A 26809-nucleotide genomic window follows, 5' to 3' on the forward strand; every position below is an offset into this window, starting at 1 on the left:
GTAATTTAATATACATGTAGGCGTAAGTACATTAGTTTGCAGTTTTTCAGTGCAATTTGTGTTGTGGATAGCAAGAACATGATGCCAACAGGTATCATGTTCTCCTTCTCTCGCCCCAGGCGATTTATTCTCTGTTTCAATTGTCTGCTTTTCCTTTGCCGGTTCAGGTATCTGGTAACAGTAATTAGTCCAGCATTCTCTACAGTGCACACTGCTTCCACAGTAGCTGATGAGAAACAAAAAATATAGCAGTTTTTTCAATTAACTTGCCCATGTCTTCATAGCAAAGCTTACTGTGTTATAAATGTCTTTCTAGAACTATTTCAACACAAATATTTGATATCATTTTTTTTTAATAATATAGCTATAAAATGTCCCAAAGGTGTTTTCCAAGAGGCAACTCTTTTTCCTTGAAGATGTTCTTTGAGAACTTTCAACAATGACCTAGATGAGGGGTGTCAAACTGAAGACCCGCAGGTTGGATCTGGCCCACGGGGTGCTTAGATCTGGCCCACGGGGCCGCCCTGAAAACAGTGAAGAATCAGCTCGCAGTACCCCTGACAGCAAAAACGGAGCTTGGGAGAACCACATGTGGCCCTCCCAAGCTCCATTTTCATTGGCAGAGGGCTGCAGGCCATTTTAGCTGAAAAAGCACGTGGCCCACCTAAGTTCCATTTTTGCTGGCAGAGAGCTGCAGGAAAGTGTTGCAGCTGAAAATGGAGTTCGTTTTCACTGGCAGTGCAAGAGGCCATGAAGCCAAAAACGCAGCCCTCCCAAGCTCCGTTTTCACTGGCAGAGTGCTAACAAAGCAAACTACTAGCAAAAGTGGCATTTAATCACAAGGCAAGGAGGCATTGAGAAATGTTGCCCCTTTTGCATTTGAGCATCCAAGAAGGGGCAGGAAAGAAGAAAGGGAAAGAGGGGAAAAAAGAAAAGAAAAAGAAGGGAAGAGAGCAAGGAAGGAAAAAAGAAGAAAAGTGGGGAAGGAAGGAAGGAAGGAAGGAAGGAAGGAAGGAAGGAAGGAAGGAAGGAAGGAAGGGGATTATAATGAGAGGGTATGAGGGAAGTCATGCCTTAGCACTTGGCCACCCACAGCCCTGCTGCCCTTTTGCCATCCCCTTTGCTCCTCCTCCTGATCCCTCCTGGTGGTCTCCCATCCGGGGAGATGCTTTGATTACAAAGCTGGGTCTCCTTGCATGGAGAATGGGTGGGCATCCCTCTGACCCACATTCTTTACCCTCATGCTCACACCATGAGCAACCTGGCCAAGGAGCGCGACAACAGCAGCAGAGTCAAAGAGAAGGTAAGCACAGCCGGGCAACTCCTCAGGGAAGCAGAGCTGGGCTGGGCTGTGAGGTTGAGGTGCCCTGGGAGCTCAAGGGCCAGACTGGGCTTGCCCTCCACTGCTAGGGCTCTGGACATCCCGTGCCGCCATTCTGGGGATCTCTGCATGGCCTAAAGGGATGATGAGGCTCCTCTGGAAGACAAGAGTTTGGCACTCTCCCTGGTCTCACCTTCCTCCACTGGAGATAATGGATCGCCCCAGTCCTGCCTGGGCCATCCCAGGTGCTCTTAACATGAGTGATGTCGAATGGCCATGCCCACCCCTGCCACACCCACCCACCCACCCAAGGTCAAACATAACCCTGATGCAGCTCTCAATGAAATCAAGTTTGACACCCCTGACCTAAATAAAGCTATAAAACATTTTTAGTCATTTACCTAGTTTAAAAGTTTTGCAAACAAGGGTGCAATTTTATATTATGTTCTTCAGATTTAAGCCCTGGTGAACTGCAGTCATTGGGGCTCGATTACAGTTGGAACGCAAGGATTTCCTATAGACACTGGCCCAGGGGTGACAAATTTTAGGGAGCTTACAATAAATTATCAGAGTTGTGTACAAATCAATGGTTTTGGAGGTCTTGATTGCACTTGCTTTCTATGGTAAACAGTTGCATATAAAAACTTTTTTTTAATTTAAATGGTTAGCCCAGTTTTAGTCTTTGATAATGAGACATATGCCATCTCCTATTGGAAACGTGATTTATGAATCCCTAATGATTATATTTTCTTGCTCCAATTTAATAACCAGATAGATCCATAGTTTTATTCAATATAAGATAAGGGATTGTAGCCCAGCATCTACATCTTCCTAGATTTCTACCTCAAAAAGTTATCACATCTTTAAATTCTCTATACATTTATATTATAAAAGTTCCAAAAGATTGTATCTAAATAGATGAATGGACTTCTAGTTATATGAAAAAACAATATGATAGAAACAGTTTATGGTCTAATGAGGAACAAGACAGCCATAGGTAATAGGGCAACGTACAACTGGTGGAGATATATATATATATATAGATTAAGATCTCTGAAAAAATATTTTTATAAATGTGTCTTGAAACAGTTGAAAGCTTGTTGCCTTTTAATCCAGTATGGTTTTCTTTATTTTCTCCCTCTCCATTGAGAGGGAAAAAAGCAAATAATGTGCCAAACAAATGCATCAGGAAAATGATGCAAATTATATATATATATATTACATAATTTGTGTGCAGATATGATGGCACACATGTTGTTATTGTATCATGTTCCAGCTGACCATGGGTGATTCATGGTTCTACAGATATTTTCAACTTGACTCATTTTTTTTAGTCAACCTTTTAAGCAACACCAATGTCACATTATCACAGAAGAGACAGGAGCAAGCACTTAGAAAAGAAATGCCATCTACAATTTGGACAGTTATCTCAAAAATACCTGGATTAATATGCCTGAAAGAAAAATTCACATTTCCATTTGGAAATAAACCAGTCAAGCAGCCCAAAAAGACATACGAAAGTTACCATTGACTTGTTTCTTGCATGTATTTTAAATCTTGAGCTCCACTTAGACTCAATGAAAAAACATTAAATAGACACAAACACACACCCTGCCAATATAATTATTTCTTCCCAGTGTAGAGATCTCTTATTAAAGAATAGTTTCTATTTCACTAATGAAAGTCAGCAAAATTCTCAACACAAAGCTACCCAGAATCCATTTTATCTTAAATACAATATTCCTTTCCTTTTATTCTAATTCATTCAGCTGCAATTTGGCTAGGCAAACCACTAAGGAGAATAATTAAATTGAGAAAAGGTACCTCTGAGCAAAAACTGCAAGAAAAATAATTATGCTTGCTGCCTAATTTAGTTTCTGTATGGAGCCATGCTTTATATTGTAAGGAATCATAATTAGAGTTTTTGATTGGAGTCAGTTTTTTCAAAAGTGATGTTTATAGAAAAATGTTTGTAGAAAAAACCATACCACTACTTGCTGATTTTTTTAAAGGTTGCAAATTTTAAATGAAGATACTTTTCAATTTTCCCACTAGTATTCAATAGCCTTTTGAAATTGGCTAAAGATAGCAGATCACTTTCTTACTATAGATTCATTTTGGACGCTAAAAAACAAATGTTTTGAATTTTGAATACACATGGAAGGGGAAAATTGTTAGATTCGTAGTTAATTGAAGAGGCATGAGGCAGCTGAGGTAAGTAGAACAACTATTTATTCAATAGAACAGGCAACAAGAAATATGTACAGAGATTTAGTACCTCGCCCTACTTGACAGCTATTTATACTAGAGCTGTCAAGCAGGGCAACCAATTGAAAGCCCGCGCTCAGCCAGCCGTGCTTTAGCCATTCCGCTGTGGAGGGAGAGCTCCATCTGGCGGGTCTTAAAGGGGCGGAGAAACTCAGAGACTTTTCCCAATGGCCACCCTCTCTGAACCCAAGTGAAAACTTGGGAAAGGATGCGGTCAGCCATAGAGTGGGCCATCACGTCAGATGAGGTGAGCGGCAAGTCCAGAGAGGCAATAGAGAGTACGGTAGTGGAGGGAACATGGTGAGGGTCAGTAGTAGGGAGGGAGCAGCGGCTGAGGGCATCGACATGCCCTAGCTGCTTGCCCGGACGGTACTGCAGCGTATAGGAATACACCGTGAGGAATTCCATCCAGCGGGTCATCCTAGGAGAGAGAATGGGACGGGTAGGTTGGTCACTGGCCAGAAGCCCAAGGAGAAGTGTGAGGCAGCTGAGGTAAGTAGAACAACTATTTATTCAATAGAACAGGCAACAAGAAATATGTACAGAGATTTAGCACCTCGCCCTGCTTGACAGCGCGGCTGAGCTGTTGCCGGCTTTCAGTCGTAAGTCAACGACTTGCGGCTGATTGTAAGTTGAGGACTTTAGGACTGGTCACAAGTTGAGGACTTAGCACTCCTTCCCCCCTAGCGGGGGCGCATGCATGAATGAAGCACATGCGTAATTGCTTAAGTAGGCGGGCTGGCGTTGAACCCGTCCAGAACACCTCAGTTGCAGCGGAGGCGTCAACAAGGTAAGAAGTCCCTGTTGTAGCTCCTCCCTGAAAGGAGTGTAGCTCTGGGTGATGTCATTGGGGCCTACCCTCGAAAGCGGATCCAGCAGAACTGGTATGTCTGGGTGTGGTGATGTGATGGATGGAGGCGAGACCTGGAAGGGCTGCTTGAAGACGTTGGCCGGGTAGGCGAGGCCTGATTGGGTGAAGGCCTCATGCAGAAGATGGATGGGTGGTGAAAGGGTGGATGGAGGTTGAACGTGGGCAGGCTGCCGGGAGGTGGTAGCTGGAGAGGCCTGATTGGGCGAAGGCCTCATGTGGAAGTCCATGTAACTCTGGAACAACAGTTTGAAGTGGAACTTGAGCATGCTGCTGGACGGAGGCGGCCTGATTGTGAGAAGGACTCAGGTGGAAGGCGACGCCTTAGTTGATCCACATGGTGCTGCCACTCGCTGTCATCTGGGAATCCAACCCTGTACGAGTAGGGGCCTGTTACTGTAGTGATGGTGGCAGGCACCCACTTTGGATCCCCAGAAAAGTTCCTAGTGTAAACTAGGTCTCCCTCCCTGAAAAGGCGGGGAGGGGCCCCCAGGTTTCAAGGCTGCTGCCCGTTATAGAGAGGGTACAGCCTATCGAGGGTGGTTCGCAGGCAGCGGCCCATCAGCAGCTCAGCGGGGCTTTTGTGGGACAATGGGCAAGGGGTGGAGTGCTGACCTAGGAGGTAAGCAGCCACCTTTGCCGGCCAGTCACCCTGGTCCATTCTGCTTAATGCCTCTTTGGCCGAGCGGACAGCTTGTTCCACCCAGCCATTGCAAGCAGGATGATATGGGGCGGCTGGAACATGGCAGATCCCTTGTATGGTCAGAAATTCCTGGAAGGCTGTAGCTGTGAATTGCAGGCTGTTGTCGGACACCCGTGGGTTGCGAAGAGGCACTGCAAGGCCTGCAAAGTGCATTCCGCTGTGGTAGAAGACATAAGCACGAGCTCTACCCAATGGGAATAGGCATCAACAACCACCAGCAAATTCTGCCCAGGGAATGGACCTGTGAAATCCAAGTGGATTCTAGACCAAGGGCCCCTAGGAATCTCCCAGTCCCGGATAGATACAGAGGGCAGAGCAGGGCAGGACACCTGGCAAAGAGAGCAATGGCCTACCCTCCTCATCCATTTGGGGCCACCAGATATAGCTGCAAACCAAAGCCTTCATGCGAACTATGCCTTGATGGTCCCTATGGAGGCAGTCAAGCACCTGAAGGTGGAGGGAGGGAGAATAATGACCCGGTCACCCCATAGTAAGCACCTGCTGTGGAGGGAGAACTCCATCTGGCGGGTCTTAAAGGGGTGGAAAACCTCAGAGACCTTTCCCAATGGCCACCCTCTCTGAACCCAAGTGAAAACTTGGGAAAGGATGGGGTCAGCCATAGAGTGGGCCGCCACGTCAGAGGAAGTGAGCGACAGGTCCAGAGAGGCAATAGAGTGTACAGAAGTGGAGGGTGAGGGTCAGTAGTGGGGAGGGGGTAGTGGCTGAGGGCATTGGCATGCCCTAGCTGCTTGCCCAGATGGTACTGCAGTGTATAGGAATACACCACGAGGAATTCTGTCCAGCAGGTCATCCTAGGAGAGAGAATGGGGGGATAGGATGGTCACTGGCCAGAAGCCCAAGGAGAGGCTTGTCGTCAGTGAAGAGAGTAAATTGCCATCCATTTAAGTAGCTGTGAAACTTTTTAATTCCGGACAAGTCAGCTAGAGCCTCCTTGTCAATCTGGCTGTAGTTCCTCTCAGCGGAGGAGAGTGTCCCAGAATAAAAAGCTATGGGTACTTCTGAGCCATTGGGGAGTACATGGGTCAGAACTGCCCCCAGACCAAAAGGGGAGGTGTCACATGGTAATGTCAGCAGCAGCTTGTCACTGTATTGTACTAAGACAGCCTCTGACATAAGCGTGGCTTTGACAGCTGCGAATGCATGCGCCTCATGGCTGCTCCAGCACCAAGCCGCGGATCAGTCAAGCAACTGATGCAGTGGCTCGTCTAGTGATACCTTTTGTGGAAGAAAAAGCACATAAAAATTCAGAAGGCCGAGAAATGCCTGCAGCTCCGCCTTAGAGGCGGGTGTGGGGGCGTTCTGGATGCCCTGGGCATCTATTAAGAAACTCAAGACTCCACCTTCGGCACAGCAAATGAACATTTGCTGCGCTTTAATTTCAAGCCCTGAAACACTCGAGGACCTTCCGGAGGACTTTGATGAGTCCTGATCGACTGCGGACAGAGATCAGGACATCATTGAAGTAGGGTACTATGCCTGGGAGCCCATAGAGCAAGCGCTCCATGAGGCTCTGGAAGATCCCCGGGGCAATGGATATGCCAAATTGAAGCCGGTGGCAACAGAACACCCCTTGATGGGTGACGATGGTCTGGGCAGTGGTGGCTGTTGATAGGCTTGCACTATATCCAGTTTGGCAAATATACAGCCCTGCCCCAAGGAATGGAGCACGTGCTGCACAACAGGGACTGGATATGGATTTGCCTGGAGGCCAAGGTTGATGGTCGACTTATAGTCAGTGCAGATCCTGATAGACTCGTCGGCCTTAATAGGGACCACTATGGGGGGTCTCCCATTTGGAGTGGTTGACGGGCTCCAGGACTCCCTGTGCCAACAGTTTGTCTATCTCAGCATTAACCTTCGGCCTCAAGGCAAAAGGCACCCTGCAAGACTTTAGTCTTATAGGGGCAACCTGGGGGTCCAAATTCAAAGAGATTGGGAAACCCTTATATATTGCCCCAACTTACCATCGAAGACGTCAGCAAAATCAGAGATGATGTCCTCAATGGTAGGTGGAGCGACCGAGGTTTGATGCACCCCCAAGAGTGACAGGCCCAGTGAAGAGAACCAGTCAAGCCCCAGGAGGGCGGGCAATGGCTTCCCAACTACCAAGACGGGGAGCTTCCTGTGGAAATCCCCGTAATCAACCCACATAGAGTAACTGCCCAGGGTGGGAATTTGAGTCCCCTGGTAGTCTTTTAGGGTCGTATCTAGCGGCATCAGCTGGTCACGGGAGACAGCAGGGCACAACTTGGTCAGTGCAGTTCAGGAGAGGAGGGAGTGGGAAGATCCCAAGTGCACCTCCATGGTGCAGGGTGACCCTTCGATCAGCAGAAACACGGTTATCTTTTTGGAATCAGCCGACGCCTTGCTGACCGACATTGCCGGGGTATCCAGTGGATTTTTAGTGATACTGTAGCAGTCATCGTTCCACAACTGCTGGTGGCGTTGTTGTTGTTGGCATGGCTGCGCTGGCTGATAGTAAGGCTGAAGCATTGGCCGGTACTTGGGTTGAGGTGCCGGTGGCAGGGTGGCATGGCATACCTGGGTGAAGTAGCATTTCTTTGTGCAATGGCAGCAAATAGCAGCCTTAAAGGGACAAGCAGAGTGGGCGTGATTTCCGCCACAGCCCAAACAGGCGTTTGCAGCAGCGCGGCTGGCCGATTGAGGTGGCAGGCATCTGGGTAGAGTTCTGAGGTGGTCTACCTGGTCCTCCTCCAGGTCATCCAGGGGAACCAGCTCATCAATGGGGCAGGTTCTCTGTGAAGGAGGGAGTGGTTGTTGGTAGTGGTGCATCTCAGCCGTTGATTGTTCAGAAAACTCAGCAGCTCTAGCTTCTTCCACCGCCTGCTGTAGGGTGATGTCTTCCCGGGTGAGCAATCTCCGCTTCAGATGGAGATCCCGAACCCCGCAGACGAACTGCTCGACCAAGGAATCATCAAGGTTGACGAACTTGCATTGAATAGCTGCCGTTCTGAGAGACTGTAACAATTGGCTTACAGTCTCAGTGTCTTTTTCTATGCACTGTTTGAAAGTGTACTGGCGGACTATTCTAGATGGAGTTGGGGCGTGGTGGTTCCTCAGCTTGCTGATTAGAGTGTCCCAGTTGAGCTTGTACACGGCGAAAGGTGAAGCAAGAGCCCTGGATGTGTTAAACATCTCAGGACCGCACGAGCATAGGAAAAAACTGCATTTGCAGTCCAAGGGTAGTTGGTGATTATTATTTACAATGAGGAAGCACTCAAATCATTCTAAGAAGCCAGCCCAGGATTTGCTCATAAACCCGAAGGGTGCAAAAGGCGGCAGCGAAGCCATAGCTTTAACGAAATTGAGGTAAAAAGAAATTGTAGATGGAAAGGAAATTAATTGGGTTTCCTTTTCTCGTAGCTGTTCAGGCTGGAACCTTCAGCATCCATTCCTCATCGCCAGTGTTAGATTCGCTATTAACTGAAGAGCTGTGAGGCAGCTGAGGTAAGAGAACAGCTATTTTATTCAGTAGAACAGCAACAACAAACTATGTACAGAGATCTAGCACCTCGCCCTGCTTGACAGCTATTTATGCTAGAGCTGTCAAGCAGGGCAACCAATAAGAATGCTTAGACAGCCCGCGCTCAGCCAGCCAGCCAGCTCAGCTCAGCTTAGCCAATCAGGCGCAGCTGAGCTGTTGCCGGCTGTCAGTCATAAGTCGAGGACTTGCAGCTGATCATAAGTTGGGGACTTTAGGACCAGTCGCAAGTCGAGGACTTAGCAAAAATATCAAAGCCTATTTAGCTAATCTTTCTGCTAGAACTATTACATCTGAGATGCCAAAATCCAGGAGATCACAGATTGCAGCCTTCTGAAGCCTTCAGAGCGCTCAAAACGACCCTCCGAGCAAACATGAAGTCACTTCCACTTTGCTCGGAGGGTCGTTTTGAGCGCTCTGAATACTTCAGGGACCTTCAGGAGGCTTCCCTGAAGCCTCGGGAGCAGTCAAAACGACCCTCCAAGCAAACCGGAAGTCACTTTCGGTTTGCTCGGAAGGTTGTTTTAACCGCTCCAAAGGCTTCAGGGTCCTTCAGGAAGCTTCCCTGAAGCCTCCGGAGCAGTCAAAATGACTCTCTGAGCAAACAGGAAGTCCGTTCCTGAACTTCCGGTTTGCCCGTAGGGCCATTTTTTTGTGCTCCAGAGGCTTCAGGGAAGCTCATGAAGCCTCCGGAAGGTCTCCAGGGGGGGTGGGGAGGCTCTTTTTGCCCTCTCCAGGCTCCTATAAAGCCTCTGGAGCCTGGGGAGGGTGAAAAATGGCTCTAAAAAAGGGTGAACTCAGCTGGCCAGCACGCGCATGCATGCTGGCCAGCTAACAGGGCAGCGCCTCGCGTGCCCTGACAAATGGCTCTGCGTACCACCTGTGGCACGCGTGCAATAGGTTTGCCATCACTGTCTTAGGAGTTAGCTCCATATGCACAAGCGATTAATTTCTACACCTTGTGCAAATTCGTGCGGTTAAGAAAAACCATGCTAGCTTGTTTTTGCAAGTTGACTTGGCTCTAGGATTGCAAACATTTCCCACTTTCCACTCTTGGTCTTTTTCTTGGCATTTCAATGCCCTAATGAATTTCTGAGAACACTTAAAATGCATTTGCTTTGCAAAAACAACACTATCTCTATTAGTTTCTTACATATAGAAGAGGTGAGCATGTCAAATCTTATGAGTCCCAAGCCTGTGTAGAACTTATTCCCCAGAATAACTGAAACTGTCTTCCCAGAATGTTCGCCTCAATTAACAGTTTCATTTTTTATTTTGAAGCATATTTCTAAAAATTAAAATAGGAGTTTCCTTGCCTGACAAAGGAACTTCCTTGTGTCATCAAATTACTGACAAAAATTGCAACAATATTGTGCTTCAAGGGATCCAGAGAAATTCCTGGATTTAGATTTTTATCAGTGTTCAAAAGCTACACCTCTCTTTAAACACATTAAAGTAACTGTTTGATTCTTTTCTGCTTGATTCTTTAAGAAAGTTATTTTAAAAGTATTGGAGATGATTTAGTCATTTGCTTACCCTAGTCTTTCAGATGAATTCACAGATAACACATTTTAAATTAGCTAGTACATCCTACTATGACAAATTATAGTATCACATTGGTAGTTTATCTAACTCTCAGATATGACCACTAGACTACATCAAAGGCTTGGAAACACAAATTTTAACACAGTGGGTAATAATAATAACATAATAACAACAATAACAACAACAACAACAACAACAATTGGGTGAAGTTGAAATTAAACAAGGCATTTTCCAGGATGACCCCCTTTCACCCCTACTTTTTATACTGTCAATGCTACAACTGACAACCATTTTGAACAAGGTGAACTATGGATATGAACTTGCAAAGAAAGGATTGAAAATTTTGCACTTGGTGTACATGGATAATTTGAAGTTGTTTGGTAAAACAAAAGCTGAACTGAATTCATTAATTGAAAGCACAAAAGAATTTAGCCAAGACATTGGCATGCAGTTTGGAATGGATAAATGTGCAACAATGGCAATCAAAGCAGGCAAGATCATAGAAGATGATGGAATAGAACTTGAGAATGAAGAAATGATAAAGGCAGTAAAACCAGAAGAAGGTTACAAGTATTTGGGGATTTCAGAGGCCTCTGACTTAATGCATAATAAAGTCAAGGAATCAACTTCAGCCAAGTACATTAAACGAATTCGCAAGATAAGTCCAAACTGAGTGGAGGAAACATCATAAAAGCAATAAATACCTGGGCTATACCTGTGATTCGATACTCTGCAGGAATAATTGACTGGAGCCAGATGGAGTTGGACAATTTGGACAGAAAAACAAGGAAGCTTATGACAATGAATCATGCCTTGTACCCTAAAAGTGATGTTGACCAATTATATCTACCAAGAGCAAAGGGTGGTCGAGGACTCCTACAAGTAAAGCAGACTGTGGAAGAAGAAAGACACAGCTTGAATGACTACATCCAGACAAGTGAAGAACCAATGACTAAGGAAGTAAATAAATGAGGCCTTTTGAAGACAACTAAGTCGAAAGCTGAATACAAGAAAGAAGTAATTGAGAAGCTATGCATGGCCAATACTTGAAAAGCATTGAAGACAAAGCTGACCAAAAACTAACTTGGAATTGGTTAAGATCAGGAGTAGTAAAAAAAGAAACAGAAGGCTTTATTTTGGCAGCCCAAGAACAAGCCTTAACCACAAATTGCATGAATGGAAAAATTCAGCATGTTACCACCAACAGCAAATGCCTCCTCTGTAATGAGAAAGATGAGACAGTCAATCATTTGATCAGTGGGTGCAGCAAAATTTCATAAACTGACTACCTACAATGCCATGATCAAGTTGCTAAAATCATTCATTGGAAATTGTGCCAGAAGTTTGGATTTGAGTACAGCAAAAACCACTGGGAACATCAGGTTGAGAAAGTTCTAGAGAATGAAAAAGTCAAGATCTTGTGGGATTTCAGAATTCAGACTGACAGGCACTTGGCCTACACCACACCTGACATAACAATAATTGAAAAGAAAAAAGTTTGGTTCATTGACAATTTGGTTCATTGCAATACCTGGTGATGCGCGAATTGAAGATAAGCAGCAAGAAAAAATAAGTACCGGGACTTGCAAATTGAAGTTGAACAACTGTGGAAAAAGAAATTGTGTGTTGTCCAGATTGTAATTAGAACCCTTGGAGCAATACGTAAAGGGTTACCTCGCTATTTGAAATTCTAAATTTATCGGATTTGAACATTCTGATTCTACAAAAACCACCCTGAGGAACAAAAGATCAGTTGCTCATAGACAAAATGGTACTAAAAATGCAAAATGAAGAAAAACAAATTTAAATATGGTGTGGATTGATTACAAGAAGGCATTTGACTCATTACCCTACAGGCTGGATTAACACATGTCTGGAAAACTTTGGAATCAGCAAAAAATATGTACATTTTTGAAAGCAAATATGCAAAAATGGAAAACAGTTCTAACAACAAATGGAGAGAACATTGGTGAAGTCAACATCAGACAAGGAATCTTTCAAGGGGATTCACTTTCACCACTACTGTTCAACAGTTCATTAATTCCACTGACAATAATCTTACGAAACACAAAACTGGGATACCAAATCTCAGCCAACATGGCAAGATAAACCATCTACTATACATGGATGACTTAAAAATGTATGCAAAAAGCCCCACTGAATTTATATCAATACTCAACACAGTTCAACTGTTCAGCAGTGACATCAAAATGAACTTTGGACTTGAAAAATGTGCTATATTATCCATGCAGTGAGGAAAAATGGAAAAAAAACAGAAGGAATAGAATGGAGAAATGGAAATATAGTGAAAGCATTAGCAAAGGATGGGGGTTACAAATACCTAGGCATATTGGAAGCAAATAACATCTTGAATGGAAAAGTCAAAGAGTCAATGCAAAAGGAATACATCAAGAGGGTCCACAAAATATTAAAATCAAAGCTGAATCCTGGAAATATAATTAAACCCATTAATACATGGGCAGTTCTAGTGATACGCTACTCAACTGGACTCATCAACTGGACTCTGGCTGACTTGGAAAACTTGGACTGGAAAACACACAAACTTTTGAATATGTACCATGGTTTACATCCATGAAGTGACATCGACAGGTTTTACCTGCCAAGAAAAATAGGGGGCAAAGGGCTATTGCAAAGAAAAACATTGTTTGAATGATTATGTGAACCAAAGTACAGAAAAATTGGTGCAGGCTGTGAAAACAGAACAGCATAAAACAATAGAAACAAAGGCTGAATGTAAGGAAAAACAGCTGGATGACAGATTAAATAGATGGAAAACCAAAGCTTTGCATGGACAGCACTTGAAAAACATTGAAGGAAAATGTGATGACAACTTGACAGACATGGCTTAAGATGGGAACTATCAAGAAAGAAACAGAAGGTTTAATATTGGCTGCTCAAGAACAAGCACTACAAACTAATGCCATGAAAGCAAAGATACAAAAATCCACTGACAACCCAAACTGCCGACTTTGCAATAACAAAGTCGAAACTGCTTCATATTTAATATGTGAATGCAGCAAACTGATTACAAAGCTAGACACGACCAGTTGCTAAATTAATCCCTGGTCATTATGTAAAAAATATGATTTACCTGTATCCAGAAGGTCATGGGAACATAAAGTGGAAAAAGTTATCGAAAATGAGAAGGGGAAGATCTTGTGGGACTTTCGAATACAAACGGATTGTCATTTGGAGCACAACACACCAGATATCATGGTTGTAGAGGCCGAAGTGTACAGTTTATTGATAGCGCTGCTCCATGAGATGCCAGAATCAAAGAAAAAGAACTAGAAAAAATAATGAAATATCCTGGCTATTGAAACTACACAGCTATGGATGAAGCATGTAACAGTGATACCCATTGTCATCGGGGCACTTGGTACAATGTCCAAGAATTTTATAAGATACATTAACAAATTGCAGCTTCCTGCAATAACACCAGCAGAAATGCAAAAAAACTGCACTACTCAGAACACCTTATATTTTGAAAAGGTACTTGGTTGATACCAAGGATGATGGCAGCAAACCGTATCAGCTATTAGCACCAATCACTGATATTTGTAATGCACTTTTTAATGTTCAGTTGGCTAAATTTCATGTTTAATGAATAAAGTATATAATAATACATAAAGAACTGAAAATTAAAACTGAAAAATTATGGCACAAACAGATCTTGGTGGTTCCAATGGTTACTGGCACACTAATTTCTATACTAAAAAATCGTGGATAACATTTAGAAAATCTGAACAAAATTTCCATCTGTCAACTGCAAACAGCCATACTGTTTGGATCCACATTCATACTATGCAGAGGTGGGTTCCTATCAGTTTCGACCGGTTCGGCTGAACCGGTACTGGTTTGGTGGCCTGGGTTGCTGGAACTGGCCACTCAGCCTATCACACCCCCAAACTGGTTCTCCTACGGGGGCTGCCATCTTGATTTTTTGTTCTGTGCATGTGCAGACCAATTGTAATTTATTTATGTATTTATTTTTTCTTTTTTAAGTGTTTTGCGCATATGCATGCCTATTATTGTAAAAATGCACCCATGTGCGGAGCAAAATTTTTGCATGCACTGAACTGGCAGTAACGCCGGGAGCAACTCACCCCTGATACTATGCCACATTATAGCATCCTAGGTTCTTGAGAACTGGCAGCTATTCTCTGTTGTAGACAGAGAATAATAGAATTGCAAAATAGCCATGTGCTCTAATTATGTTTTAGATCAGTCATAGCATTCTAATATTAATTACAAGAACATTTTAGGTATCTAAATACCAATTAATAATATCAATATCAATCTTTCAAAATGGTTCAGAATCTTAAACATGCTCCATTCCAATTCTGCACCACAATTATTACCTTGTTGAGATGATACAAGAAGTTAGATGCCTATTTGGTTTATGTTAGTATTCCAAATAAGTACTAACATAATTCGTTCATCATTTAAAGGTGTACATTTAATTTTGGCTTAATATATCATGTGTGTACCTAGTCAATGCAGTTTATAATCAGAATGGCTTATCATGTTACAGGTATAAGTAAGTCAATTGTGGCTTTACTCAGTAAATTGGTAAACAAATGATGACTACAGAGTCATCCACAACTATATCCACAGGCTTCAGTTAACATTTTTGAAGGATTAAATAGCTGTACCATGTGTAAAGCCCTATCATATAAGTCAATAGGATTAGGTCTGGGAAGATTCTGTGGATTTTAAAAGATCATGATTACTTCCTTTAGGGCTTACATTAGAGTTTTTATTTGTTTCAATCTTGAATATGATAAATTTTGACATTGGTTTTCATTAATTAAATTCTGAGAGTTGCAAAATAAAATATTCATGTCCCTATTAGTACAATATCTGAAACAAATAATTTTGTGATTATAGAGCTCAGTACTCATCAAACTGTTTACCTTGTTTTTTTAAGTATCTATATTGTATAATGTATTGTTTCTTTACAATTACAAATCCATTTTTTAATACGCAGAACATATGAAATCAAACATTCAAACAAAACAAAATATACAAATATTAATGAGACAAACCAATATATTGTATAGAGAAAGAAGAAAAAAACTTGAATTATTCCATTCCACTATAATACAAAAATAATAACCATATCTCTCAAAATGTCTACAACTCACTTTTTAAATGGTAAGCTAACTTTTGACTGGGCTGAATCATACGCTCCTGTCCTTCCTTTTACCAATGAAGAATCAATTCAAGCCTAGTCTAGACAGTTTTCTGAGCCAAATATTAGGATCCAATATATAAAACTCCTTCTTGGAACCTCCACCAAATATTCCAATAATACTTCTTGTTAAGTTGTAACTATACTTGGATTATTCAACAAACATTATTCAATTTTCCAGTTTGCTATTAGCATAGAACCATGATGGCGAACCTATGTCACGCGTGCCACAAGTGGCACGCGGAGCCATTTGTCAGGGCACGCGAGGCTCTGCCCTGTCAGCTGGCCAGTGCGCATGCGCGCGCTGGCCAGCTGAGTTCACCTTTCTAAAAGCTATTTTTCGCCTTCCCCAGGCCCCAGAGGCTTTATAGGAGCCTGGGGAGGGCGAAAAGAGCCTCCCCCGCCCCCCCGGAGGCTTCAGGGACCGTCCCTGAAGCCTTCGGAACGCTTAAAACCACCATCCGAGCAAACCGGAAGTGACTTCCAGGTTGCTCGGAGCGTCATTTTAAGCGTTCCGAAGGAAGCGGGCGGCGGCGGCTGCTGCAGAGGCGGCGGCCCCGGAGAGGCAGAAGCGGCGGCAGCAGCAGCTCAAGATTCCCCGGCCGGCGCGGAGCAAGCGCGGAAAGGCGATGCGCCGCCGTCTCCCAACCGCAGCAGGCACAGCTGCTACAGAGGCGGCGGCGGAGGCGGAGGAGGTAAGGGCGGGGGAGGGGGTGGGGCGGGGAGGGGGAGGCAGGCAGGGCGGGAGGCTTCCCTTCTTCTTTGCCCGCTTGGGCTGCGCTGGCCGAGAAGCCCCCTTTGCCCCCCTTCCTCCGGGAGGCCAGGAGCCTGAAGCTCGGGGGCTCCGTCGCCCGGGGGGGAGGCTGCAACGCCGTAGGACAGGGGGGCTGCTTCCCGGGCGTTGCCTCCATGAGCTCCCCGCCTTTCAGCAACCGGCAGTGGGGAGGGGATGGCGGCGATGCAGGTGCCGCTGGGGAGATGGGGAGACCCGTCATGCAGAGGGGGGCTCGGGCGGGGAGGTCCAGAGGAAAAGAAGGGGCGGCAGTTGCCTGGGGCTGGATGCTGGGCCTCCCCCCGCCGCCTTTCTCCCTCCGTCCCCAACTTAATAATAATAATAATAATAAATATTTATTTCTTAGCCGCACCCTCTCCCGAAGGACTCGGGGCGGCGTACAACAAAACATAGGAAATAAATATATCGACATACATATAACAAAACATATACCAAGACATATATACGACATATACAAGGAGGAGGTGAACTGATAGATAAAAACAAGTAAAAACACAATGTTTAAAAACCCCTAAATAAATTGAATGCAATTAAAATACCCCAAATAAAAAACCCGTCAGGAGCGATATAGTTGGATCAAAGTTGAGCCAGGCCAGCAACTTGAAAAAGGTGGGTCTTGAGCTTTACACGAAAGGAGCGGAGGTCAGAGGTATTCCTAATATCCGGGAGGAGGTCATTCCACAGGGCTGGGCCCGCCACAGAGAAGGCTCTACTCCTAGGCGCCGCCCCTCGACACTGTCTGGTGGATGGCACCTGGAGGAGGCCCTCTCTGTGCGAGCGGATTGGTCGCAGGGATGTATGGGGCAGAATACGATCCCGCAAGTAACTAGGTCCTAAGCCATGGAGCGCTTTAAAGATTGTTATCAAGACCTTGAAACGCACCCGATAGACCACAGGAAGCCAGTGCAGCTCGCGCAGGAATGGTGTCACATGGGAGTACCTAGTACTCCCCATAATTACCCGCGCGGCTGTGTTCTGGACCAACTGTAGCCTCCGGGTGCATTTCAAGGGAAGCCCCATGTAGAGAGCATTACAGTAGTCCAAGCGAGACGTCACCAGCGCATGAGTGACTGTGCGTAAGGCGTCCCGGTCCAGTAGGGGGCGCAATTGGCGCACCAGGCGAAGCTGGTGGAACGCCCCCCTTGCCACGGCTGTCACATGGTCATCCATGGACAGCCGGGCATCCAGGAGGACGCCCAAATTGCGCGCCCGCTCCACGGGGGCAAGTTGAATGCCCCCGATGGCCAATGATGGAATTAATTGGCTGAACCGGGGAGCCGGTACCCACAGCCACTCCGTCTTGGAGGGGTTGAGTTTGAGTCGGTTGTCATCCATCCAGATCCGTACGGCTTCCACACACCGGGACATCACTTCGATGGCCTCGTTGGGGTGGTTCGGGGGTGGAAAAGTACAGCTGAGTATCATCAGCGTACAGATGGTATCCCACCCCGAAACCACGGATGATCTCACCCAGCAGCTTCATATATGTGTTGAACAGGAGTGGCGAGAGGACCGACCCCTGTGGCACCCCACAAGTAAAGGGGCGTAGGGTCGACCTCTCCTCCCCTGCCAACACACGCTGCGTCCGGCCAGAAAGGTAGGAGCCGAACCACCGCAAAACGGTGCCCCGGACCCCCAACCCCTCCAGCCGGCGCAGCAGGATACCATGGTCGATGGTATCAAAAGCCGCCGAGAGGTCTAATAGGACCAGGATAGAGGAACAACCTCTATCTCTGGCCCTCCAGAGATCATCCACCAACGCGACCAAGGCCGTCTCCGTGCTGTGACCGGGGCGGAAGCCGGACTGGCGCGGGTCTAGATAATCATTTTCCTCCAGATGCCATGGAAACTGGTAGGCCACCACACTCTCTACAACCTTCGCCAAAAAGGGAAGGTTGGAGACAGGATGATAATTGGCCAGCTCCAAAGGATCCAGGGAAGGCTTCTTGAGCAAGGGTCTCACCACCGCCTCTTTCAAGGTGGCCGGGAGAGACCCCTCGCTCAGCGAGGCGTTCACTAGGTCCAGGAGCCAGTCTTGTGTAACCTCCCAGGATGCCAGTACAAGCCAGGAGGGGCACGGGTCCAATAAACATGTGGTGGGTCGCAGTCGTCCACGCATTCTGTCCAAATCCTCGATGGCAACCAAGTCAAACTCCTCCCAGGTCGATTCCTCAAGACTCGCCACGGACGTCTCCATTGGACCACTAACAGGGACCCAATCCTTCCGAATTTGAGCGATTTTATCCTGCAGATATTTCCCAAATTCCTCTGCTCTGCCCTGTAGAGGGGCCTCCCGCGGCCTCTGAAACAAGAGGGAGCGGGACACCCGAAACAGGGCGGCAGGGCGGTTCTCTGCGGATGCAATGAGAGTGGCACAATATTGGCGTTTGGCCACTCTCAATGCCACAAGGTACGTCCTTAAATGGGCTCGTGCCTGTGTTCGATCAAGTTCGGAACGAGAGGATCTCCAACGACTCTCTAGACGTCTCTTGCGGCATTTCATCACCCTCAGCTCCTCGGTAAACCAAGGGGCCAGGGTGGATCGTTGCCGCCGGAGAGGCCGCAAAGGCGCCACCCGGTTCAAGGCCCCGGAAGTCGCATTATTCCACGCGACCACCAGGTCCTCTACCCGGGGGCGGGTCAAGGTTACAGGAGGTGGCCCAAGCTCCGTCTGGAACCTATCTGGTTCCATCAGGCGCCTGGGGCGGAACCATCTAGTGCTTTCCGGTTCCGCCTCCCCGCAGCGGGAGGTAGCACCAGGGAAGTCAAGACGAAGGAGTGAGTGATCTGACCATGACAGGGGAGTGATGGTTAAGTCCCCTCCTCCCAGATCACTCAACCACTGGCCAGAGACCAAAACGAGGTCCAGAGTGTGTCCTCCCTCGTGTGTCGGGCCCTGAATCATTTGAGTCAGGTCCATGGCTGTCATGGAAGCCATGAACTCCCGAACCCCCTCTGATGCTTCTCCCATCGATGGCAGGTTCTGCCGACTCCCCGCATCCTTCCCTTGCTTCTGCCGACTCCCCGCATCCTTCCCTTGCTGGGCTCAGAGTGGCCGAAAACTACTGCGTGTGTTGACTGCATAGCCAGCCCCCCTTCACCCCCCCAACTGCTTGGCGGGCATCGGTGTCTAATCGCCCGCCCAGCAGAGTTTATGTAACGTTGGCTGGGTCTGAGCGAGGGAGCCCAGCGCTGCTGCGAGAGGCACTTCTGCAACTGGGCGCCCCCGCCTGCCAGCCCAGCCGCAGAAGCGCCTCTCGCAGCAGCGCTGGGCTCCCTCGCTCAGACCCAGCCAACGTTACATAAACTCTGCCGGGCGGGCGATTGGTGGCGGCGGCAGCGATGTGAAGGCCGGGCAAGCGCGCAGAGGCTGGGCGGAGCAGCGCAAGGGATCGAGGCGGCTGCGCGCCACGCTGGCGAGTGCGCAGAGGCTGGGCGGAGCGGTACAAGGACGCCGGGCCCGAGGCGCCGCACGGCAGAGGCGATCCGAGCCCGGGCGATCGAGACGCACGTCTCGTGCCTGTTCAGGGACCATCCCGAGGCTTCCCTGAAGCCTTCAGAGCTCTTAAAACGACCATCTGAGCAACCCGGAAGTCACTTCCGGTTTGCTCGGAGGGTGGTTTTAAGCGCTCCGAAGGCTTCAGGGAAGCCTCCGGACAGTCCCTGAAGCCTCCGTAGGGCCTCCGGGGGGTCGGGGGAGGCTCTTTTCGCCCTCCCCAGGCTCCTATAAAGCCTCTGGAGCCTGGGGAGGGTGAAAAAAGCATGCAAAAATGGGCGCGTTGTGCGTGCATGCGCATTGGGGGGCGAGTTGCATTATGGGTGCGGCACGCCCGCACATGACCCCCCCCGCGCTCCCCCCACTTATGGCACGCGAGCGAAAAAAGGTTCGCCATCGCTGGCATAGAAGATAAACCCTTCATAGAGGTAAAAAATAAAAACATAATCCAAGGGACAATGCCTAAATTCAGGAGCTTTCTTTATTACCATATTCTGGTAGCTTATGTGTTCTAGAGAAAAGAGGCAGTCACTTTTTCAGGGTTTTTTTTTGGGGGGGGGGCAAATTGCATACATCCCACAAGCCATCTGTTGCTTATAGTTTAATGTAGATGCAAATGTGTGTTCATATCTTCTTGAATGTTTACAAAGGCTTTGTCACCATGTTCTTTAGACATATATGCATTCATAAGTTTATAAATAACTTAATCAGTATATCAGTGCATAAGTTGGAGAAGTCATGTTCATATGATTTCATAATAGCAATTAATTCATTAAGGTGACAGAATGATTTGTCCAACGATGCTGATGCTGTTTGTGACTGAAAATGAAATATTTATTTAACTCTGCAGATGTAGTCCTTGAATCATCTTCTCTGTGCTTCGAAGGTAAGCAATATCAAGCCTGTTTAGTATTTGGAAGAGAGATATCAGAGAATCTGAAGGATTTCCTTCCCCCCCCCCCAAAAAAACCTATATGTATCCACCTATGCAATGACCAAGTCCTTAAATTTGCTCCAGAATGTCTTCATCTCTTTTATCAAACAACATTGCATTACAGTATATTTTACACAAACAAACACACACACACACATACACCACAAACCTACATTCTATCACATTTTATAAGGAACTAAAGAATATATTGTATTTTTTCAGACTATAAGACGGGGTACAAGACGCACCAAGATTTTGAAGAGGTAGGGTTTTTTTTGTTTTTTTTAAAGGTTTTGCACTCTGCAGGCCCCAAACCCTCTGCATGCCTCATTTCTTTGTGAAAAATGGGGGATACATAGGGTTTGGGAGGCCTATAGAGTGCTTCTGGGGGCCGGGGGGCAAAAATGGGCAACAAATGACCCATTTTTCACAAAAACTGGCCCCTTTTGCAAAAAAAGGCATGCATAGGATTTGGGAGGCTTGTAGAGTGTTCCTGGGGCTGCGGGGGGGGGGGAGAAAATGCACAAAAAACTTTTTTTTTACAAAAACACGGGAGGGTTTGGGAGTGCAAAGCACTCTTTGCAGAGTGCTCCTGGGGCTGCAGGGGGGGGGGGATAAGCAGAAAATGGCCCATTTTTCACTCGTTTTTGCCCTCCACAGTCCCCAGGAGCACTTTGCAGGCCTCCCAAACCCTCTGCATGCCCATTTTTGCAAAGGAGGTAGGGTTTCAGGAGGCCAAAAATACTGTATTCAGGATATGACACACTCAGATTTGCACCTTCTTTTTTGGAGGGGAAGGTGCACCTTATACTCCAAAAATATGGTAATTATGGACTAGGATCTGGTCATATGAGACCTTTTGACAGGCTGTACTCTAACTAACCTTTCCCCCCTCTTTATAGGTCACTTTTATTCTTTCCATTTGACATTGCATCACAAAAGTCTAAAGCAATATTTCATATAAACCTTTAGCTATAGTACATTATATTAACCAAACTTTACTCAGTTTCTCAACTGGATAAGTGTAGGATCATTTTTATTATTTTTAACAGGTCAATCAGTGTATATACTCCACCAAATCATAATGGTTTTTCACTTTAGCCTTAGCATGATCTAGATAAGTCACTTATCTGAATGGTATAGGTTCTCCTGCTTGAGCCTAGAAGACCTCCAAGATCCTTTCCAATTCCTATTCTATTCTGCTCTGCTCTGCTCTGCTCTGCTCTATTCTATTCTATTTGTGACAAAGATTACAGTTCCAGACATTGCACTATCTATGATCTACCAGTTCAGTCATTGTGCATTAGCCCATTCTCAGTAGCTTAATGTATTCAACAAACCACGATTAACCACGATATGACTTAAAAGAATATGTGAACTTCTACAAATAATTAATTTAGTCATATGATTATTAAAATTCACCATTCTCAATGTAGAAATTTGGGACAATTATTCATATAAATATAAACAGATTTTAATATTGAAACATAGTCATCAGGGCTCTCTTATAATGTTTATATTCAAAGTAATAGCTAGTTGTTTATTTAGAATACAACTCTGTAGGTCATTGATTGAATCAGGATCTCCTCAGTTATCAGACAGTCAAAAGATAAATAGCAAATATCCCCTTTTACCATTCCCGCGTCTTTCCAAAGACCATAAAGTGCCCCAAATGCTTGAAATCAGTAGTAGGGATTGGATATTTATTTTATTATTTACTTATTTTATTAAATTTATAGACCGCCCTCTCTCCCCAAAGGGACTCGGGGCGGTGTACAGACACCACATTAAAACCTAATATAAAATAGATACACTTAAAAACCAATTAAACTATAAGGCTGTACAGGGTAATAAAAGTTAAAAATTAGCTTAAAACAACCCCAAAAATTTAAAAGTACAGAATTGAGGGACTAGATCGGGATTAGGCCAGGCCCGCTAAACTAAACAGGTGGGTCTTGAGCATCTTACGGAAGGAGCGGAGATCAGTGATTGTTCTGATGTTATGGGGGAGGTCATTCCAGAGGGTCGGGCCCATCACAGAGAAGGCCCTACTCCTGGGCGTCGCCCGCTGGCACTGCCTCGTGGACGGCACCTGGAGGAGCCCCTCCCTGTGAGAGCGGATCGGTCGAAGGGATGTATGGGGCAGGATACGATAAGAGCTGGAAAGCAAGGGATTTGCTCTAATATAAAAGAAAACTTGGAATAGCTGTTCGCCTAGTCCAATTTTTTCTTTTGTTTGTATATAATATTATTGCTCACAAGGTCCTCCAACCTATTCATCTAATCTTATCCTTTCTTTAATAACAAAATTTTTTAAAAATACGCCATGATTTCTTAGGCATATGTATTTAGATTTGGTTTGTTTCCCTTTGATCTTTTATTATATAACGAAATGCCCTAGAGTAGACATTCAGGCAATTGTTTTTAATGTAGCAATTTAAAAGTGTGTTTAATCAGCCTTTTTGAAAATTAATGCCAGGCTCCCAATCTGTTTTACAAAGATGTGCATTTGATGAGATATAAAAAATAATAAAGAGTCATTGTGTTTCATATGCCCAGAGAACCAGCAGAAAGATTGTACAATGTGTGGGAGCCTAATGAAATTTTTTGATGAACTGCTGCAAAAAAGAAACTGATTAGTTCCAAATGAAAAGCTATGGCAATTTATCTTCACAGCCAAGTCAAAGAATATTCTACCATGTCCAAAGGTTTTGTTGTAATTCAGATTTTGACATTTTATTATATATAAGGAGTTCTCAAATATTCTATTTTTATTATAGATGTTTAACAATGAGAAAGCCTATGGAAGAAATCAGTAAAATTATAAATTACAATTTAAGAGAAAATTGATACAAGATGTTTTACAGATGGTATATACTGTAGCTCCATCAATAATGACCAAAATAGATGAACAATATTACAATAAATGCTGGAAATTCTGCAATAAACATGCCTTACATGAAATAGGTGAAATAACAGTGAAAGGGAAAGGGTAGAGCAAAGTAGAATGGAAATTCAATGTGAAACTTGATTTGACCATCATGCTGTTGATTTCATTGAAAAAAAATTATATATGGAAAAAGACATTCACATTCAGTTTCCCTATTCCACTAATAATTACCTACTCTATACTGTATGAGATATTATCAAACTTTCCCCATTCCACTAATAATTACCTACTCTGTATCAAACTTTGCTTCTACTTTTCTCATACATAAGCTATCTTTCTTTTCTTTTTTCATTGCTTCCTGTACTGTTCAATCTATTTAGATCCATGGCCTGCTTGGCTTATCATTTCTCAGTAAGCAGAACAGTGCAATTTTGTTCAGGTCTGTTTTAACTTTGATATTTTAAGACAAATCCTAGGAACAACTATATGTCCCATAATTTTCTTTTAATTGTTGTTTTGTTGTACATTAGGACTTTTGCTAAAGATTTCAGAAATAATATAAACAGTACCTTTGTGGGAACTAAGTTGCTTAGTCTATCGTATAGCATTACAACCCTCCCTGTTCTTTCTGTTCTCTTTTATATATATATAAAATATATCTTTTCTGGCTTGTATTTAATTCATATTATCTTTTATTGTTTTTAGTAAAGTAAAAATACATTTAAAAGAGGAAGAGAATTAATTGTTTTCTGGATTTGGAGATTTAAAATGGCCGAAGAAGATAGGGGAAATATTACAATTATAATTACTTGGTAAAGAGCTGTAGTGGCGCAGTGGTTAGAGTACTGCAGGCTACTTCTACTGAGTGCTGATTGCCCCACCGGCTCAAGGTTGACTCAACCTTCCATCCTTCCAAGGTCAGTAAAATGAGGACTTAGATTGTTGGGGGCAATATGCTGACTCTGTAAACTGCTTAGACAGAACTGTAAAAACACTGTGAAGTGGTATATAAGTCTAAGTGCTATTGCTATTCCTAAACAGAACTGTGAAAAGCATAACTATATGTCTTTTTGTATTTTCACTCTTTTTTCTTACTTTTGATTTTTTTTGTTTATTTGTTTTGTATAGTTTTATTGTACAATACTGAAAAATTCCAATAAAGAACATATTAGGAATATATAGTATGTGCTTTGTCATCAGATGAAAGAACTGTTAATAATTCTCTAAAATAGTATATTATCACTGCACTCTTGTAATAGCGAGTTGCATGCACATTGGTCGCATGTGCATGTGTGTAAGGAGAAGCAAGAGGGGTCATGCGCACATGGGCAAGGGATGGGGAACATGCGGGTGGTTGCATGCAGATGCATGGGGGCGGCCATGCAGAGAGGGCATGTGCCTTGCATTATGGGTGTGCGCATGCATGCACTTTCGGCATGCAACAACAAAAGATTAGCTATCACTGGGATAGAACATTATATGTGTTTCTACATTCTTGCTTGTAAAATAATACATTAAAGTGATATACTGTCTTTCAGAAATGATACCGCTGCTGATGGTCATGTTGTCTTTCATGCATGGAAACCATCCCTTTCAAATGAGACACTAGCTGTTTCATTTTAATTGTCCATTATTTGTAATCAAATATTTTTTCATATCTGATATTTTGATCATAATGACTAATACCATCTGGATAGAGGTAGATATGGTTAGAAGTATTGGATTAGTGTGTCTTCCATATTTTTAGAGCTTAGGTATCACTAAGTCTTAATTTAAATGGGGATATGAGGTTCATAGCTGGCAATATTTGGCTTAAAATAGCCGCAAGTTATATAAAATAAAAATCTGACTTAATACAGTCACTGTATAAGGTAGTCCTCAATTTCAACACAGGCCAGCAGGATTGAAACCAATCTGATCTCCAGTGGCATGATGTACCACAGGACAGGTGGTATGATAGAAAGGGTCTTTTTCTGGACCCCACCAGGTGACAGTTCTAGGCTGATGCAACCCAGAATATTTCCTTGCTACAGGATTTGATATGAGCTGTAATTGAGGAAAGGCAAATAACCCAGTCCCATGCCACATAGGGCTTTATAAGTCATTATCAACATCTTGAATTGAACCCAGAAGTTAAGCATTGCTGTTCACGCAGAGATGTAAAGTATACTGATAACAGAGCACATGTAATTTCCCTCACAGATGCATTTTGCAGGAGTTGAAACTTTTCAATACAGTGTTAATCTTCATGAAGAGCCCCATATAGAGCATATTGAAATATTACATATGACAGGTGACCAAAGTGATTGATATTAGAGCAACTCAGTCCAGAAATGGCTGCAACTGGTGCACAGAACAAAGCTGTGGAAAGGTTATTTTGGCTATTACTGCCACCTATACTTCAAACAGGAGAAGAACTCCAAAATGCATGCAGTTGTTTGGAGTAGTACAAACCAATTCAAAGCAAGAGATGGAAAGTCTTTGGACTTTGAATTCAGCTGAATGTTTGGACTGGGGTTAATAATTTAGCATTTGTTGCAATAATGTAAAGAAGCATTTTAGGGATTGATTTTCCCATCTTCTTTTTAAAGCAGAGGTTAGCTCTCGACTCAATACTTTCAAAAGCAATAGACATGATTGGATGAAACTTTCTTTGCTTAAATTGAAAGAACTTTTACTTCATACAGTATATTGCTGTTATTCAAAATGGAGCTATATTGGATTTTGCTTTAGTCCTGTAGCTTGTAATCTACAGCTAGCCTCTGTAGTTTGTTAATAACATAATGAACGAAACCATGCAATGAGGACTTTGTTAAGTAATTAAATAAACCTTGAGTTAGCACAATGTATGAACCCAGAAAATGATGAATTCCAGCTCATGTGCAAGCATAGTATGCAAAAACTCTACTTGGCAGGTAATTATGTGAAAAAGCACTAAAGATAATCAGTGGATAATCACTAAGATTAATTTAGGGATGAAGAAAGCTGCTCACCACTGTTCTTGCACTGAATTCCAACAGGAGCTGATAGCCTGAATAAAGCTAGTGTCTTCTGAATAATCAAAGCCTAATTTCTCCATCAGGGGAAACAAAGATCAATCTCAAAGCATTTTATTGTTTTAATGGAGTGCAGTAGTGGTGGGATTCAGCCAGTTCGCACCTATTTGGGAGAAGCGGTTATTAACTTTCTAAGAAGTTCAGAGAACCAGCTGTTTGAAGAAATATCATTTTGGTTTTTTTCCACTTTATAGATC

At 44.3% G+C, this 26809-nt stretch overlaps 1 long non-coding RNA gene across 1 annotated transcript; it reads right to left on the reverse strand.

The window, feature by feature from the left end:
• Nucleotides 1-26809, reverse strand: LOC309381868. The gene is made up of 3 exons (XR_014173585.1): nt 26550-26809; nt 24366-24539; nt 1-226 (listed from the first exon to the last, which is right to left on the reverse strand). It is a non-coding gene; the product is annotated as an uncharacterized lncRNA (long non-coding RNA).

This window comes from Natrix helvetica (assembly GCF_964273705.1).
Source record: "Natrix helvetica genome assembly, chromosome: Z".
NCBI lineage: Eukaryota > Metazoa > Chordata > Lepidosauria > Squamata > Natricidae > Natrix > Natrix helvetica.